The sequence below is a fragment of the Pseudorca crassidens genome, chromosome 7, assembly GCF_039906515.1.
Source record: "Pseudorca crassidens isolate mPseCra1 chromosome 7, mPseCra1.hap1, whole genome shotgun sequence".
Taxonomy (NCBI): Eukaryota; Metazoa; Chordata; class Mammalia; order Artiodactyla; family Delphinidae; genus Pseudorca; species Pseudorca crassidens.
Genome location: NC_090302.1, coordinates 30,817,534 through 30,823,356, shown reverse-complemented (window position 1 = coordinate 30,823,356; position 5,823 = coordinate 30,817,534). Strand labels below are relative to the sequence as shown.

The window sequence follows — 5,823 nt, the reverse complement described above, 5'->3', positions numbered from 1 at the left end:
TCCCTGGTGGTCCAGTGGTTAGGACTCGGTGCTTTTACTGCTGTGGGCCTGGGTTCAATCCCTGGTTGGGGAACTGAGATCCTGCAAGCCACACGGCACGGCCAAAGTAAATAAATAAATAAAATGAACAAGTGAAAGGAGTCTTTGGTGGCAAGAAAAAGAAATTACTGTAATACTCCATTTCTCTGTAATTTTGATGAGTGAGGCCTTTCACTTTCATCTGTCTTCCTAAAGGAGGATGTCATCAGCAAATCTAGGGGCATACACAGCATACCCAATTGAGAATATTTTCTTGCAGAGTAAATTTCAACTTAAAAATCTAGTTCAGATATTCCAATCATTTTTTGAAGTTACTGTTCCTAATTTGTATTGGTTATCCTTCCTTCTCCACCTCCTTCAAAAATGTTTTGTGGCCTTGGGTATGGTAGGGGTGAGCTGATTGGTTTTTTCCGTTTTTTTTGGCTGTGTTGTGTCTGTTGCTGCGCGTGGGCTTTCTCTAGTTGCGGCGAGCGGGGGCTACTCTTCGTTGTGGTGCGCGGGCTTCTCATTGCAGTGGCTTCTCTTGTTGCGGAGCACGGGCTCTAGGCACATGGGCTTCAGTAGTTGTGGCTCACAGGCTTAGTTGCTCTGCGGCATGTGGAATCTTCCCGGACCAGGGATTGAAACTGTGTCCCCTGCACTGGCAGGCGGATTGTTAACCACTGTGCCACCAGGGAAGTCTGTGGGTTTCTTTTTAATTAAGGCCATCTCTATAACCTTGACGCACGGACAAACAGAAAAAGGCCAGATACATTTACTTTACTGCACAAATGGTACAAGTCCAATTAACATGTATTTTTTAAAATATCTGCCAGGTACTATGTTAATAGTATAGGTATTATTAGTTGCATAGTGGCATTCAGCAGTCCTTTATTCTCTTCACTGGGGAGTAAATAGCAAGTCATATGTATTCCATAGCATAAAGACTGGGTGTAAAAAAATCACCCAGCTTTCCAAGACACATAGTTTAGATACATTTTGTACAAATAAAACATAGTTCATATCTTTGCCTGTGCTATTTCCAGTCCAGGAGCCATGTTCTCAAGAACATACTTCTGATGTCAGTCCAATGACTAAGATAAACCTCTATATCACATTGACAGTCATTGTGTCCCTGGATCCAAGAACTGCACTCTGACTTCTTTGGCCTGTAAATTCCCCCAGGGTAAAACCAGGGCAGGACAAGGAAAAGTTGCAAGTGGCTGCATAAGAATGCCTTGACCTTGGATATCGTAAGAGAGAAGGGTAGAATTCTCTGACACATGAGACCTCGGGCTACAGCTTAACCCTGGTTGTTGTGAACTGCTGGAAGAATTGGTGCTATGGTTAGAATATGCTCTATATTTCACTGTGCCAGCATACTCAAAGGGCTGAGTCTATGCATGTATGTAAGCCTCTTTTTGAGAATTAGATGTAAAAGAATTTTGAATTTTCATTTGTCTCAGTGCTTGCCTCTCAAGTTCCAGTATAACAGAGACTTATTAGAATGCTAAATAGCTATGCTACGCAAGGAGAGTTTAGGGGTGTTGTTTTCCCCAATCTAAAGATGTCACATCCACTCACTGGCTTCCACCACCAAGAGGCTAGGCCCTATGTTGAATTGTTATGATGCACACTTAGCTGGCTTCCAGTTTCCTCCCAATCTTCTACATTCTAAAAACTAATTTTCAGCAATACCCTCTATTATGTTATTCCCTGCTCAAAATTATTCACAGGTCCCTATTTCTCATTACTTCAAGGCAAAACTTTTCATAAAATCCCTGTCCTATCTACCCTCCCACTCTACTGTGCCACTCCACTTGGCCTCACCATTTTAACCTAATTTCCCATAATTTCCCCAAAATGCACAATCTGAACTCTAGTCAGGACACAGTTTTCATCTTCACTTCCACTCAAATGCCTGTGCCATTCTTCAAGAGCCAACTGACAGAGAAAAATATATTTATTCAAGACTTATATATCTGGCACTTTGCATAAAATATTGCTAACCTCACAGCAACGCTATTTTATAGATGGGAAAACTGAGACTCAAGATCCCAAGATCATATAACTAGCAATAAACTGTCTGCAGTTCATCCCACCTCCTTTGATTTCGGCACCTTGCCTATGCCACTGTAATTTAGCACATTACTGTATACGATTTTGTTTCTTAACTGTATCCTTGCCTTCCTCAACACAGTGGTAAGCATACAAGGACCATGTAGTATCTTTACAGCACCAAGCATACAGTAGTGCTAAATCAATACTTGCCGACTGATTTTATATATGTCTACATATACTGACACCCAGTACTGAGTGTTAGACTATTTCAGGAGCCTTAGGACCGAGTATGTTACAGCTAGAAAACCATATATGAGTAATGAAAAAAGAGCTGTAACTGACTGTGTCGAGCTTTGCCATTACTCCTGTCTCAATTCATCCTCTCTAGAAAATAGGCTTAGAGAATTGGTAGCATTACATGAGCCCTCAGGGCTCTACTGAGCATGGATAGTTCATCTGTTACTCTAGAAGCATGGCAGATATTGTTCTAAGGACAGGGTTCACAATTTTTTTTTTAATTTTTAGTTTATTTTTTTATATAGCAGGTGGTTTAAATTCTTTATCCAAGAGCTTTGAGGATATAAGTGTTTTGGAAATCTGTATCTTTCATATTTTAGAGAGCAAATATATGTTTATGCTATACATTGTATAACTCCCTCTATAGGATCTGAGTCAGCATCTAAGATCAGACACATCTCTGCTTCCCATCAAGTGGAATCAAGATGACAGCCTTGAGTCAGGGTTTGCCACCAAATAATTTCCTGCAAACTTTTGAGAAAATTTTTGGTTTTTACAGCTTTTTGGATTTCAGAATTGTGGACAAGGGATTTTGAACATGTATTTGAGATGTACTGATTCATTTAATCTCTCAATAACTTGCAATACTATTATTTTGGAGCTGAAGAAACTGAACCACAGAAAGGTTGTATAAGGTGTCCAAGGTCACATGGCTAGGAAGCAGCAGAGCCAGCGTTTGAACCTAGACTGTCTGACTCCAAAACCTGTGCTTTTCACCACCAAGAGTACTGCCTCCCCAGAGGACTTTGCAAATCACACTAGCCTAAGTCTCACCTACTGTTTATGTGACCTTGAACAACTGCCCTAGCACAATGAATGCCAGTTTCCTCCATTGCTGCTGTGAGTGAAATGTAGATGTCAGCTGGAGTCTTTTACCCCAGGACAGCTAGACCAGATAGTCTCGAAGTTCCATTCCTGATTTGCCTAAAGCCTGCTCCAAGATTTCTGCAAGTTTTAGAGGCTTATATTCTCATTGTCACAGTTGGCTTCTGCTTCTGTTAAATCAATTCACATTATGAATCATTATGAGTCATCTCAGCATCTTGTTTTTGTAAAGGATGATGTGGACTCATATGTGGAACTCAGCTCTCCCTCTCAAGAAGACAAATATGTTTATACGGTTGATATTTCTCCCGTTCTCAAAAGTCTTTTAGTCACTTCCCCACAATTCCACATTGCCCTAGCTTCTCCCTGCCTTTTCTCTTTCCCCTCCTTTCTCATTTCTTCCTTTCTCCTCACTCATTTTCCTGCCCCTTCCCTCCCTTCTCTCCCTCTTCCTTTGCAGAGCAAAACCAAATTCCTCTTTTATTTCTCCCAGCATTTAGTAATTTTTTCTTGGCCTCGGCTTTTGCTCCTTATGCCTTCAAGGTATCGTCTTCTCCCAGTGAATTATCGAAGTGTTTTCTCACGTGAAGGCAGTTCCTTTTCTAAGAGTTCCTTCCCTTTTGTCACCCTGTGATGTCCAACCTAAATGTCACCTTCTCCCTTTCTGCAGCCAGCCATACTGACAGACTCTCCTCTACACTTCCCAACCCCCAGTCAATGGCATTTGTGTTTCTGGCTTAGCCACTCAAACTTAATTGTCTGGTATGCAAATACCATGGCTACCCTAAAGCTGAAACTTCTTTTAATTACTTTCAGTGCCTACTACCAGGTTTTATTTTTAGTAGGTGTTCAATAACTACTAGAATAAATCTGACAGTGTACCAAAAGCTAGGACGTAACTAATATATTCACTCAGTGATCACACAGTTAATAGGAACTGCAGTCTGTAACACTTGTCTTCATATTACCATGAGTGAAGGAAATTACTGGGGTTGAGGTTTCAAAGACAACTGTAGTGCTTTAGTCAGGAAAATATATCAGATGATAGCCAGGGAAAATGCATTATATAAATCCTCATGCTGAGTGAAATGTAATTCAGCCTTGACCAAAAGACATAAATAGCTCAGCCTTGATTATAAATTCATACCCAACCCATAAATGAGAATCTGAAAGGTTTCTTTACAACTTAGGGTCAGTGATGCTGAATAAACTCTAGATAAAAATTTTCTGGCAGAAAAGCTTTGTCACACCAGGTGTTACCAGCATTTAGGACAGCTTAGCACATCAACTACTTGCTGACTGAGTGGATGAATACAAAAAGAAATGTAAAAGACCTATAGCACTGGTGGCAGAGGTATTGAACACTGCCTGTTGCCCTGCCCTTACCTTCCTCCATGGCCATGTGTCCATTACAGGAGAAAGAGACCGGAATTCTAATCTCTCAACTCTATCCTAAACCCCTAAATATATGACCATCAGCAATTAATTTTATTTTTCTATGCTTGGTTTTATCATCTGTAAAATGAAAGCCTTGGGTTAAATGACCTCTAAGGTAGGTCTGAATTGCTTTTATATATATATATATATATATATATATATATATATATATATATATATATAGTAGTTGTTTTTAGACAATACAGATATGTGGAAATAAAACACTCAAACATTGTAAGAGCATGTATGTAAAAATCTTCCCTGTGCCCCATTTCCAGGTCTTTTTCCTCAGAAGTCCTTTTGAACGAATTCTGCTTTATTATTCTAAATCATATGCTTATGCCTCTATTTCCTAATTTATTTACTCTAAATAATACCATTTATCTTTGTACTCTTCAAGACAAAGAATTTACTACCTTCTCCTATATCTTAATTATAGGTATGAATATTTTAATGATTTATATCCATTTCCCTTGTTACTTTAATAGACTTAAAGCACTGTTTTTTTTTTCAAAGCACTATTTCTTAATCCATCAATTTCAAGTAGTATCCTGACTCCCCACTAAGTAAATTAGTGTTCCCTTTGCTTTCCTTCACTTCTCCTCCCCCTGGATTTCCCACCTCCTGTCATTTACTTTTTTTTCCACCAAAATCATTACTTTTATATTGTCCAAAGTTATAATGTTTAAATTCTCTCTTGTAACTATGGTGGTCTTTAATGCTTTTTCTATAGGTTAATTCTGAAAACTGGAAGTCAATAAGGTATAATTATGTGAATATTTCTTACTGCAAAACTAGGCAGTGTGCTTGGATATGCAGAGGAAGATGCAGTCCTATGTCACCAACCTGGGCCACTTGAAGAGGAAATGCTCCAAGCATCAGAGTCACAGTGATTCTTTTATTACACTCCATATGTTGCTTGAAATCATTTGACATTGTAGCTTGCTTCACATTATGAATAGCTTTCATTTCTAAATACCCTCAAACTTGAAATCTAGCTTGGTACTTCTCAAACTTGGCTGGAGCGTGGCCTGAGTATCTGGGTTTTTAAATTTTGGTTATTCCAATGAGTAGCCAAAGTCGAGGATCCTGACCACTAACATCAGTCGCGTCTGTGGAGTCTAAGGTAATGAAACATATTGAGCCCTTTGAAAGCAAGAGCAGAAAGTAAAACCTGATACAAAC

General features: G+C 39.3%; 1 non-coding gene across 1 annotated transcript; it reads left to right on the top strand.

The window, feature by feature from the left end:
- TRNAK-UUU (transfer RNA lysine (anticodon UUU)) lies at positions 1-73 on the top strand. The gene has a single exon. It is a non-coding gene; the product is annotated as a tRNA-Lys (tRNA).
- Positions 74-5,823: the final 5,750 nt, after the last annotated feature.